A 13,177-nucleotide genomic window follows, 5' to 3' on the forward strand; every position below is an offset into this window, starting at 1 on the left:
CCCCTAGTCAGTCCCACCCTCCTTCAGTTAGAACACACCTAGGGAACATAATTAACCCCTTCCTCGCCCCCTAGTGTTAACCCCTTCCCTGCCAGTGAAATTTTTACAGTAATCCATGCATTTTTATAGCACTGATTGCTATAAAAATGCCAATGGTCCCAAAAATGTGTCAAGTATACGCCATAAGGTCGCAGTACCGATAAAAATCACTGATCGCCGCCATCACTAGTAAAAAAAAAAAAATATTAATACAAATGCCATAAAACCCCTATTTTGTAGACGCTATAACTTTTGCGCAAACCAATCCATAAACGCTTATTGCTTATTTTTTATGAAAAATATGTAGAAGAATACGTATCGGCCTATACTGAGGAGGAAAACGTTTTTTATATATTTTTGGGGGATATTTATTACAGCAAAAAGTAAAAAATATTTTTTTTTTTCAAAATTGTCGCTCTATTTTTGTTTTTAGTGCAAAAAATAAAAACCGCAGAGGTGATCAAATACCACCAAAAGAAAGCTCTATTCGTGGGAAAAAGACGCCAGTTTTCTTTGGGAGCTACGTCACATGACCGCGCAATTGTCAGTTAAAGCGACACTGCCGAATCGCAAAAAGTGGCCCGGTCATTAATCGGCAAAATGGTCCGGGGCTGAAGTGGTTAAAGTGTTTAACGTATTTTTTTTTTTTTTCAATTGCACACTTTATACTTGCCTCCTCTTGCAGGTTGCTATGGGGGCACCTGAGCTGAGTCAGTTCCATTCAGACACTGAGCTTCAGCCCGGCCCCACCTCCTTTCTCTCTCCTGATTGGTTGACTGACTGACAACAGCGGGAGCCAATTGTGCCGCTGCTGTGTCTCAGCCAATAAAGGGGGAGAGTCTGGGACAGCCGAGACACTTGTGGACATTGCTGGAGAGAGATGGGGTTTAGGTTAGTATTAGGGGGTGCTGGGGTGGCTGCTACACACAGAAGGCTTTTTAGCTTCATGCATAGAATACATTGGGACAAAAAAAATGTATGACTTAACAATTTCTTAAAGGATGACCAAGCTTCTTCCTTGCATATTCTTTGCTAAACATTGGAAACTGTTTCCCAAGATGCAGCCATACCTCTGGTTGAGGGTGCTTGTATATTGACTGGGTGCCCACATACTCCAGGAGGCTAAAGCATAATGACCTCTTTTTGTCCTGGGAAGTGTGATGTATTCTGTTCTTCTGAAAGGATGAGTAGTTTTAAGGTTATACCCAATATTGCTTACAATCTCTGCCTCCTGATAGAAACACCTGTTTTTCTGCTAGTCTTGGTAATCCCAGGTTTAGTTGATTTGGCCTCACCCCCGCCTTGTCACGTGGCCCTTGCACCCAGTTTTGTAGCCAGAACCTGGCGGGATGGTAATTCCTCCTCCACTGGCTCTCATCCGCCGCTCCTCGCTGTCCCTTGTAAACACCTTCTGTATTTACAATGGACAGCTTTGCTCTCAGCAGTTAATGGATATAACCGATCCCTGCAAGTACTCAAGGTGGGGGACATCTCCAGAACCTGAGAAAGAGAGCGATCTCCCTGGGTGGCAGAGGTACCTACACAGAGGACACCTACTAGAGCTGGGCAAGATGGTAGAGAGATGCAAGGACGTTTTGTTGCACACCCTGCAATCTGTACATAGCGCACCCATGAACTCTGCACTGAGCACACAAAAAAACCTGGCACTCTGTACATAGTGAACCCCTAAACATAGTATGTAATGCACTCCTGAACCCTGCACTCTATGTAGTACACACCTAACTCAGCACTCTGTACACAGTGCATCCCTGAACTCTGCATGTAAAACCTAAGAATATTTTGACCACCTTTGTCTCGCATGGTGTTGGATGGTGTGAAGTCTCAGCAATTCGCTGGTCAGCCTGGGCTCCATTACTCTTAGACTCTCCTAAATACTTTTTACCAGTCTGAATTAATTTGTGACAATTGGCACAGCTTTTTGGACACTTGTTGACTTTTGATAACCTATCTTATTTGGACCCTGATGAAGACTCTTGAGTTGAAATGTGTCAGTACCTTCATGTTCTATACAAACTGTTGTAAATGTCATGAATTTTATTTTAACCAGATGCTGTATTGTTTGATATATCTGTTTTTATTATTTTGTATTAATAAAGATTTTATCAAATTTGTTTTTTGGTGGCTAAAACATCCCATATATATATTTCCAAGAATTTACTATACTATCAGGGATGTGGTGCCATCTTTTCTAAGCTTGGCATAAGCCTTGTTGGTTTTGCTGATACCCAGTACTAAGGAGTATGATGAAATTGTATGTCTGATCAAAGAATATGTACCAGTACTGTGACCTGGGAACAGGAAGAGGATCCTAGTCAAATGCTAGTAGCTTCCCCTACATGTTGGGTCAATAGTTAAGTGAACCTTTTTGCTTTGCCCTGTATAGTCAAAACACGAGTTCACTTTTCGGCATTGTACATACAGACTTCAAGCTGAAGTTTTAAATATGGCAATTTTACAGGACCTGTAAACTAATGGAGATCACTGTAAAAGCTGTGCCTACTACAGTGATTTCCAGTTTCTAAGGGGATGCCATACCTACATTTAGCTTTAGAAAAAACATGAAATACCCCCTCAAGGGTGGGACTTTATAAGTGACACAAACACGTGAATGAGTAGAAAAATATGTAACAAATTTATTTAAATAATTCAAGTCAGGACATCGTACAGTGTCCTAGCAAGGATAAAAGACCACATGCAAGTGGTATACAGATCCCATTTATAAAGCAATAAAACAGACATGAGACAAAAATTGGTCCAACCCGACAGCCGTTTCGGTATCTGTGATCCTTCTTCAAGGGGTATTACAGACGATCATTGTGTCAGAGAAATACATGTCTATTAGAAAATAGATATATACATATATTACATAGAAAAAATTCAACTTAAACAATATTTACAACTCAAGTGACTGAGTATTGTTGTTTTTGATCCTCGTATTAGTGTTCTCTGCATCCAGAACCACTAGCCTATAGCACAGATATCTCTGAAAGCCTGGTACACATGGTAGGAGTTTTGTTTTTTAGGCCAGTGGGCTGAACACAAAAAAAAAAAACATCTAATGAGAAGGTCTATGCAGTGTTGGTAATGGGATTTCTTCAGGCGCCGATCGGCTGCTGGTTTTCCAGCAAGCTCATTCGACAAAAGCTGGCCATGAGATGAGCTTCAGTCAAGGAAGGATCTGTAAACGTGGGCCAAATGTTGGCCGGTATCTACTGTACTAGCTGAGCAGCCAATATTCGGCCCGTGTTTACAGGTCTTTAGACCCATGTCCCACTACCGGTCCTGTTGCTGGCAGCTAAAGGAGCAGAAGGGAAACTTTTCTACGCTTACAGCATTGTTTCCTTGCAGGCCAAAGTAGTGAAATGGTGTTCGGTCCTTGCTCCTAAGCTGGTTAGATTCTACAATGTTTTGCCAAGCAAGGGAGTAATGCCTTATTTAGAAGTAAATGCTCTCTTTAGTAGTCCAGTTGCATAACCCTGTTTTTTTTTCAACTTGTATAGTTCTGTTTCCAAACTGCAAAACTTCCTTGGTGCATGATACAGAAACAAGGACATGTAGGGCTAGGAGAGCAATGTTAGGCCCCTTTCACATTGAGGAGTTTTTCAGGCGGTAAAGCGCTAAAAATAGCGCTGCTATCCCGCCTGAAAAACTCCTGCACTGCAGACTCAATGTGAAAGCCCGAGGGCTTTCACACTGAGGCGATGCGCTGGCGGGAGACAAAAAAATCTCCTGCTAGCAGCATCTTTGGAGCGGTGAGAGGAGCGGCATGTATACCGCTCCTTCACCGCTCCTTCCCATTGAAAACAATGGGAACCGCGGCAATACCGCCCGCAATGCGCCTCTATAGAGGCGCATTGCGGGCGGTATTAACTCTTTATCGGCCGCTAGCGGGGGTTAATACCGCACCGCTAGCGGCTGATACCCGCGGCAATTCCGGCGGTATAGCGCCGCTATTTTTAGCGGCGTTATACCGCCACCGCAGCTCCCGCCCCAGTCTGAAAGGGGCCTTAATGGTCAACCAGTCCACTTATAGCAAGAGCCACAAAGGATCAAAAAGCCAATTGCTAACTCTCTGCAAACATCTCTATAATTTAGGACTTTCACTGCTATTTTTGCTGTATGTATGGTAACTGGAAATACATGTACCTGTTTTATTTGTATCTATTTTGGTTTTCAATAAAAACCGTTTGAAACAAAAAAAAATAATGAAATTAATTAGAATTTATATATAACGGTTATCAAATAGCAATGTTTTTCTCGAAAGCCCTTTAAAAAAAATACCTTTTCAATTGGTCATATAATTATTATAGAAGAAACCAAATTTATTAAACATTTTAAAGCTAGAAGCAGAACTCTGGGTTGTTGTAACTGGCTTGCCATGTACAGTATAGGGACAATTTATCTTCATATTAGTTCATAGTCACTCCTTTACAGGTTTTATCAATAGATGATAAAAAAAGCGGCTTTACAGTCTTAACAAAAATGTGTGTAGGGCAAATTAACCCTTTTTATGATTGTCGCTTGTAAAGAGAACCAATTTCAAAGGATGCAGAACTTATCAGGCTAGAAACACCACATCTTATCTGATCTCTGAATAAACGATGTGCTTTCTAAGGGATTTCAATTCTTTCACATATGGCGTTCTGTTTATCTAATGATACTCATGAGGCAAAGTGAAAAAATTTAATAAAATATCTCATTGCAGTTCGTTTTCACTACGCTATAGAAGCAAGTTCTCTGTAATGGTCTAGGCTAGGGTCTCATTTATCTTTTTAAAGTTTTATTTTTTATTTTTTTACTTTTTTATTATTACTACTATGGGGCCTCATGCACACTGGAAGTTTTTTTTTGAAATTTTTACAGCAGCTGTTTTTGGCAGTAGATGTGTGTGTGTGTGTGTGTGTGTGTTTTTTTTTTTTTATCTTTTCTTTTTTTTTTTTTTCCTACAGTCATTAAACTCTCCGTGTTATTCTATGTGTCCATGCACACATAGGCTGTTATCAGCAGTTTTGGGCAGTGGCGTTTTTGAGCAGTAAAAAAAAAAACACCCAAAACTAGTGGGTTCTGGGAGAAGTTTTTCAGCTGAAAAAAAAAATGCTCGAACACTGATTGACGTTGATAAACTCAGCTTACCAACATTTTTGATCCCATTGAGGAAAAAAATAAATAAACACTATTGCAAAAATGTTAACCACTTCCATACCGGGCCTATTTTGGCACTTCTCTCCTACATGCATAAATCATATTTTTTTTGTTAGAAAATTACTCAGAACCCCCAAACACTATATATTTTTTTTTAGCAGACACCCTAGGGAATAAAATGCCGGCCATGGCAACTTTTTATCTCGCACAGTATTTGCGCAATAATTTTTCAAACGCCTTTTTTTGGGGGGAAAAAACAGTTTTGTGAATTAAAAAATAACAAAACCGTAAAGTTAGCCCAATGTTTTTATATAATGTTAAAGATGAAGTTCCGCCGAGTAAATAGATACCTAACATGTCACGCTTTAAAATTGCGCACACTCATGGAATGGAGCCAAACGTCAGTACTTAAAAATCTCCATAGGCGTCGCTTATTTTTTTTTTTTTTACAAGTTACAAATTTAGAGTTAGAGTAGGTCTAGTGCTAGAATTGTTGCTGGCGCTCTAACGCATGCGGCGATACCTCACATGTGTGGTTTGAACGGCGTTTACATATGTGGGCGGGACTTACGTGTGCGTTCGCTTCTAAACGCGAGCTACTGGGAATAGGGGCGTTTAAATTATTTTTTTTATTCTCTTATTTTTTATTTTACTCGATTTCTTTTATTTTCACACTTTTTTTGTCTTTTTTTTTTTTGATCACTTTTATTCCTATTACAAGGAATGTAAACATCCCTTGTAAAAGGAATGTGTGTGACAGGTACTCTTTATGGAGAGATGCAGGGTCAATAAGACCCCACATCTCTCCTCCAGGCTGGAAAGCATTAGATCGTGAAAAAAAATTCACCGATCCTAATGCTTTCAGCCGCAATTGCGGCTGTGTTTACATTCCAGGACCCGGGCGTGACGTCATAACATCGCGCCCGGGCCTCCGACGATCATAGAGATGACTGGTGACCATCTGGTCACCAGTCTACTCTATGGTTTCCATCGGACGCCGGCGGATCGTTTCTCCGGGTCTCCGATGGCAAAGGAGAGCCCGGAGAAGCACCGGATGGCGGCGGGAGGGGGGCGTCCCCTCCCGCCGCCTATAAGAACGATCAAGTGGCGGAACCGCCGCTATGATTGTTCTTATGGTGCAGGGATTCGCCGGCTGAAGAGATGGATATCTGAATGATGCCTGTAGCTGCAGGCATCATTCAGATATCCCCACTGAAAGTCCAGGACGTCATATGACGTCCTTGGGCGGGAAGTAGTTAAACTCACTGCAAAGCTACTGGCGTTTTTATAACGTTATTTTAATGTCCAATGTGCATGAGGCCTCAAAGGAAGGTGATGCTATAGCTTTAAATTGTTGTGTGTTGTAGGATATTAGATTTTTTTTATATAAATCAGACAGTGTTATTTAATCTTTTCTATTGCAAAGGAAGGTTTTGGTCCATAGGACATCAAATACTGCAAGGTGGTTTAACATGGTTAAAGCCCAATTCAAATCTTATTAGGGCATTTAAAAAATATTTACAATATATGTTCATGATTAACACCTTGGTGCTGTCCTACGCAAATATGCAGCCTTTTCGGCGCCTGTTCCTTAGCACTGAGAGGCTGCATATTTGCGTGAATTGCCCCAATACAACTGTGCCAAGAGTGCATACGCTGTGTGCTTCCGTTACGTCGCCTAACCGAAAGCTCCTGATCGCTCCGTGTGTGTGGGAGTTTTCAGACCGAGTGATCACTGTGAAAATCCCGGCGGTCATCATAAACCTCAAAGGGCTGGGAGGTGCTGGCGCTAAGAGATTAACACAGGTAAAGGTGCTCTATGCAGGCAGCAACAGTGTTTGGCTATGACGAAAAATGTTAAATGCAAAACTGGTGGACGTAACAAGATGTCCGCTTTCCCCCTTCTCTGTGTATCCTTACTATGGAGGAGTGCAGGGTGTAGCAAGATGCACATTCTGATGGGTTGCCTAATCAGGTGAAACACCTGCAGTCCCCTGGTCTTGTTGGCCCACCCTGCCAGCTCTATTTAGCCACATCAAAGATGGCCAACAGCATTGCCTGACGAAGGAACATGCATGCTCCAAACGTGTGCATGGACCCAGCCTCTCTTGCATCGAGACTATCCTCTGACAGCTTCCTCCATCCAGCCCGGGACACCTCAAACCACCGGTGCCGCTGTGCATAATAATACCCCGCCCCCCCCCCCCCTGCCGTTTTTGGATCTCTGCAATAACATAGCTGATGTCTACAGACATGCCTATATTCTTTACTTCTAGTGAGTGCATTACTTTTTAATAAAATTTGTCTGTTATATTACTACACCTAGATTGGTGCTTCTCATCTTTTCTTTCCTTGTTTGGCAGTCCCATCAGCGCACATCGTTGAAGAAGGAAAACTACCTGTTTGCAAATTTTCTTAGCAAACTATGACTTTTTTTTTTTTTCGGTTTTCGGTCTTTATTCCTTGATTGAGCAAAAAATAAAAAACTCAGTGGTGATTAACCACTTCAATAATAGGCACTTACGCCCCTTCCTGCCCAAGCCAATGTCGCTGCTTAAATGACAATTGCGCGGTTATGCTATACTGTACCCAAACAGAATTTTTATAATTTGTTCCCACAAACAGAGCTTTCTTTTGGTGGTATTTGATCACCTCTGCGGTTTTTATTTTTTGCTAAACAAATAAAGACAGAAAATTTTGAAAAAAAAAAATGTTTTGCGTTTGTTTCTGTTATAAAATTTTGTAAATAAGTACTTTTTTTCCCCCTTCACTGATAGGCACAGATGAGGTGGCACCAATGAGCGGGCACTGACAGGCACAGACGATGGGGACTGGTAGGCGGCACTGGGCATTAATAGGCGGAACTGATGGGCACTCATGGTGGCACTGAAAGGCTGCAAAGATGGGTACTTATTGGTGGCACTGATAGGCATCCCTGGTGGCACTGGCAGGCATTGTGGGCGGGCACTGATTGGTAGCTGCCTGGGCACTGATTGGCAGCTGCCTGGCCACAGATTTTCATTTCCCTGGTGGTCTGGGGGGGGGGCATACCTGGTGGTCCAGTTATGGTGGCCATCCTGGTGTTCCTGGGCGGGATCTGAGGGGGGGGGCTGCGCTGATAAACTAATAGCACAGACCCCCCCCTGTCAGGAGAGCAACCGATCGGCTCTCTTCTACTCACGTCTGTCAGTTGCGAGCCGATCGACGGCTCTTCCTGTTTACATCGTGATCAGCCGTGATTGGACACAGCTGATCACGTGGTAAAAAGCCTCCGTCAGACTGACACACCTCACCACCGATTGCCACGATGCGCACCCCTACGGGCGCTCCTGCTGGACGTCCAGTCAGGATAACTGAACCACTGCCCGGCCGTCATTTTGCTATAGGCCAGGCGGGAAGTGGTTAAATACCATCAAAAGAAAGCACAATTTTGTTTGGGTACAGTTATGCATGCAATTCTCAAAGTGCAACAGCAATGAAAGTTTAAAATTGACCTGGGCAGGAAGGGGGTAAAAGTGTCCAGTAGGCAAGTGGTTAAAAAAGAGCAGTTCAAAAATTTTACTCCAGTGATATACTGTGATCCAATCCATTCCTGTGTACCCCTTGTGTTTATCACACCGTGCATAATATACTCTCACCTTAAGTATTGACCTTAATGTCATACAGGTCAAATCCAGCATTCCCCTTTAAGGGGCAATAGACAGTGTCATCCTCTCCACACTCAGGGCTTTCTCTTTTCTTTCATACAGCTTTAAACCATATGGGCTAACCTTGCAGCTTTTATCCTTTTAAGGGCAGAGGCTCCAACATCCACCTTGTAACTCCACCGAGATTTCAACCCAAAATAAAGATATTAACGTCAGAGTGTTTTCTGTTAAAAACATTGCCTTAAATAAAATCACTCACATTAAGTTGTGCACTATTCTGGTGAACAGCAGTATGGCTTAAAGGGGTTGTAAAGGTTTATTTATTTTTTAAATAACAAACATGTCAAACTTGCCTCCAGTGTAACCACTGTGTTCCACATACACTCTACTATAATCCATAGCTACCAACTGTCCCTGATTTCGAGGGACTGTCCCTGATTTGGAGCAAAGCCCCTCTGTCCCTCTTTCCCCCTCATTGTCCCTCATTTTGGTCTGATCTATATAGTTGAATATTAAATACACTTTTTTCTTTCAAAAAGTGTTTCCCAGTGTGTCATGGTCTTACCTCTTGCTGGCTTCTTTCATCTGACATGTGCTGGCGGCCATGTTGGTTTCTGGGCTTCTTATAACTTACCACACCCTGCGGCTCCTCCTTCCCACTGGGAGGAGCTGGATGCCTTGCATATATATAGGAGGTCTGTTGCTTCAGTTCCCTGCTTGGTCCTCTTGTATTCACATGCTCCTGAGATTGTGCTGCTGCTTTTGGTTACCGACCCGGCTTCCACGGACTACCCTTCTGGCTCCTGATTCCTGGCTTCGTTCGGACTACCCTTCTGGCTCCTGATCCCTGGCTTCGTTCGGACTATCCTTCTGGCTCCTGATCCCTGGCTCCGGTGGAAGACTCTGCATTGTTTGATCTGTTTGATCATCCGTTTGGACTTTTACCTTGCTGTTTGGTTTTCAATAAAGCCTTCCTATTTCATTTATCTATTGTTGTACGTCTGATTCATGCTTCCGTGACACAGTGCTAAACTTTTCATCCAATTTTTTAATTTCTGCATTTGTAAATTTCAAAAGCCAATATAAAGGAATAGTAGTGGTAAAAAAAAAAGCCCTTTGGATTTAATTAACCTTTTTTGGGGGGTTAATTCTCCTTTTAAGGGGGTGTGGCAGGGGGTGTGTCCTATGCCTACATACATTTGCTAGTAGGTGTTCCTCATTTCCATCTCAAAATGTTGGGAGCTATGCTATAATCCAGCCCCATGTATTCTTCTATAAAGCACTGTATACACCTTGTGTGCTTTATGAACTCTTTTATAATCAACAGTTCACCATCTGTATTCCCCGTGCTCTACTTGGTAGTCTGCAAGTTACTTCATGTATTTCCCATGCACTCTCCTGTAATGCACAGTGTACCTCATGTGCATTGCACCGTGGATTACAGGAGAATGCATGGGGAACACAGGAGGTACACTGTGGATTGTAGGAGAGTGTATGAGGAACACAGGAGGTACACTGTGGATTGTAGGAGAGTGTATGAAGAACACAGGAGGTACACTGGATTGTAGGAGAGTGTATGAAGAACACAGGAGGTACACTGTGGATTCTAGGAGAGTGTATGAGGAACACAGGAGGTACACTGTGGATTCTAGGAGAGTGTACGAGGAACACAGGAGGTACACTGTGGATTGTAGGAGAGTGTATGAAGAACACAGGAGGTACACTGTGGATTCTAGGAGAGTGCAAGGGGAACACAGGAGGTACACTGTGGATTCTAGGAGCGTGCCCGAGGAACACAAGAGGTACACCTAGGAGAGTGCACTGGGAACACAGGGGGTACACTGTGGATTCAAGGAGAGTGCATGAGGAACACAGGAGGTACACTGTGGATTGTAGGAGAGTGGATGAAGAACACAGGAGGTACACTGTGGATTCTAGGAGAGTGTATGAAGAACACAGGAGGTACACTGGATTGTAGGAGAGTGTATGAAGAACACAGGAGGTACACTGTGGATTCTAGGAGAGTGTATGAGGAACACAGAAGGTACACTGTGGATTGTAGGAGAGTGCACGAGAAACACAGGAGGTACACTGTGGATTCTAGGAGAGTACACGGGGAACACAGGAGGTACACTGTGGATTCTAGGAGAGTACACGGGGAACACAGGAGGTACAATGTGGATTCTAGGAGAGTGCCCGAGGAACACAGGAGGTACACTGTGGATTCTAGGAGAGTGCCCGAGGAACACAGGAGGTACACTGTGGATTCTAGGAGAGTGCCGAGGAACACAGGAGGCACACTGTGGATTCTAGGAGAGTACACGGGGAACACAGGAAGTACACTGTGGATTCTAGGAGAGTGCCCGAGGAACACAGGAGGTACACTCTGGATTCTAGGAGAGTGCTCGGGGAACACAGGAGCTACACTGTGGATTCTAGGAGAGTGCCCGAGGAACACAAGAGGTATACTGTGGATTCTAGGAGAGTGCATGGGGAACACAGGAGGTACACTGTGGATTCAAGGAGAGTGCATGAGGAACACAGGAGGTACACTGGGGATTGTAGGAGAGTGTATGAAGAACACAGGAGGTACACTGTGGATTGTAGGAGAGTGCTCGGGGAACACAGGAGCTACACTGTGGATTCTAGGAGAGTGCCCGAGGAACACAAGAGGTACACTGTGGATTCTAGGAGAGTGCATGGGGAACACAGGAGGTACACTGTGGATTGTAGGAGAGTGTATGAAGAACACAAGAGGTACACTGGATTGTAGGAGAGTGTATGAGGAACACAGGAGGTACACTGTGGATACCAAGAGAGTGCACATAGGCTGGCCTGTAAGAAGAGTACATGAAGTGCATGGGGTACGCATGAATGTCATGTGTTCACAATGCATTGTGGTTTAAACCACCTACCGCCCGCGGTAGGTCATATGAGGTCCTGGACTTTGAGTGGGGATATCTGAATGACACCGGCAGCTGCAGGCATCATTCAGATATCACTCTTTTCCACTGGCGATTCCCTGCACTGTAAAAACAATCATAGCGGCCCTTTCCCCCCGGTGCTTCTACCGGTTCGCCGTGCGATCGATGAGTCGGAGAAGGAAGTTCATCATAGAGAATATTGTGGATCAGATGGTCCTCGACAGTCTCCATGATCTTCGAAGGCCGGTCACAACATTATGACATCACGTCTGGCCCCGTCAGTTGTAAACACTGCCGTTTACTCGGCTGGAAAGGCTGAGATCGTTTTTTTTTTATCTCAGACTTTCCAGGCTAGAGGAGACATGTGGGGTCTTATAGACCCCAGATCACTCTGTAGAGGTCCTGTCATGCCCTATTCCTATTACAAGGGATGTTTACATTCCTTGTAATAAGAATAAAAGTGATCCAAAAAAATGTAAAGGAAAAGTGAAAAAATAAAATTTAAAGCGCCCCCGAGCTCGCACGCAGAAGCGAATACATACATAAGTCACGCCCACATATGTAAACGGTGTTTAAACCACTCATGTGAGATATTGCAGCAAACGTCAAAGCTTGAGCAATAATTCTAGCACTAGACCTCCTCCGTAACTCTAAACTGGTGACCTGTAAAAAACAATAAAGTGTCACCTATGAAGATTTTTAAGTTTGGTGCCATTCCACGAGTGTGCGCAATTTTGAAGTGTGACGTGTTAGGTATCAGCGTAACATCATCTTTCACATTATACCAAAAAATTGGGCTAACTTCACTGTTTTTTTTTTTTTTTATTCATGAAAGTTTTTTCCCCCCCAAAAAAATGTGCTTGAAAACTGCTGCGCAAATACCGTGTGTCATAAAAAGTTGCAACTACCACTTTTTTAATCCTTAGGGTCTCTGTTAATATATATATATATATATATATATATATATATATATATATATATATATATATATATATATATATTTATATATATACACAATGTTTAGGGGTTCTGAGTAATTTTCTAGCAAAAAAGTATATGATTTTTACATATAGGAGAGGAGTGCCAGAATTGGGCTGGTATGGAAGTTGTTAAATACACAATGTACCTCCTGTACATTGCCATGCCACATTGTATAATATATTCTGTATGTAATGCACTTCTGTCATGATTTAATCTTCCAATAAAGCTTTCGTAAACAAAAAAAAAAAATACACAATGTACCTCATGTGCTCTTCATGCACTCTCCTCCTACTACACCCCATGTACTCTCTTCTCCCTCACATGCCACCCTATGTTCCTCATGCACTTTCCTATATCTTACAATATATACAACACTATGGTGCAGCCCGTATCTGCATGTATATCATCCTGTAGTAGTGGCTC

Source organism: Rana temporaria, chromosome 5 (genome assembly GCF_905171775.1).
Source record: "Rana temporaria chromosome 5, aRanTem1.1, whole genome shotgun sequence".
Taxonomy (NCBI): Eukaryota; Metazoa; Chordata; class Amphibia; order Anura; family Ranidae; genus Rana; species Rana temporaria.